We start from the raw sequence: 737 nt of genomic DNA on the forward strand, positions 1-737 counted from the left end.
CCCACCCAACCCTGCCATCCCCTGTTCTAAGGCCCCTCCCAGCTCTGCCATGCCCAGTTCTAAGGCCCTTCTGAACACTGATATTTTCTATTCTAAGCCCGACCCCCTCCCAGCTCTGAGACTCTGTATGCTCAATGCCCCTTCTAGCTGTGTCCTTCTACAGTCTATGATCTGTAGAATGAGAGGGTTGGGCCAGATGATTCTTAAAGTCCCTTCCAGATCTAAATCTGTGCCCCGATGATTTGCTGAGTGACTTTGGGCAAAGTCACTTTCCCTTCAGAGCCTTCCCAGAAAAGGGAAATGACTTGCTCCTGGGCACAGAGGTTACAGTAAATGGCAGGAACAGAATTCGAATGCAGCTCCTGCCTCCAAATCCAGCTGTTTCCACTGGCTCTATCTCTAAGCCAGGACCGAGGCTCCGCTCAGACAACATTTGCTCCAGTCAGGCTCGCCCTTTGCTGGGCCTCTCCAGCACGTGCATCTCCTCTCCCATCCGATTGGGCATTGGAGTTCTGGGGACCTCACACTGCTGAGCCCACAGTTACCTGCTCTCCTTCCCTGAAAGGTTCCCCTTACCCCTCTCAGATTAAAGAAGGCAAAGGGAAATCTGGTGGTGGGACTGATAGAGACGCCAGCGATGGGGAGCGCTGAGAATAGAATGGAAAGAGGGAGGGGAAACTAAGCCCAGCTAGGAGCGCAAGAAGGTGGGGATGCCGAGAGCTCGCTCCTGTTTAAGA

The sequence above is a fragment of the Vombatus ursinus genome, unplaced genomic scaffold (assembly GCF_900497805.2).
Source record: "Vombatus ursinus unplaced genomic scaffold, bare-nosed wombat genome assembly UNPS02012758.1, whole genome shotgun sequence".
Taxonomy (NCBI): Eukaryota; Metazoa; Chordata; class Mammalia; order Diprotodontia; family Vombatidae; genus Vombatus; species Vombatus ursinus.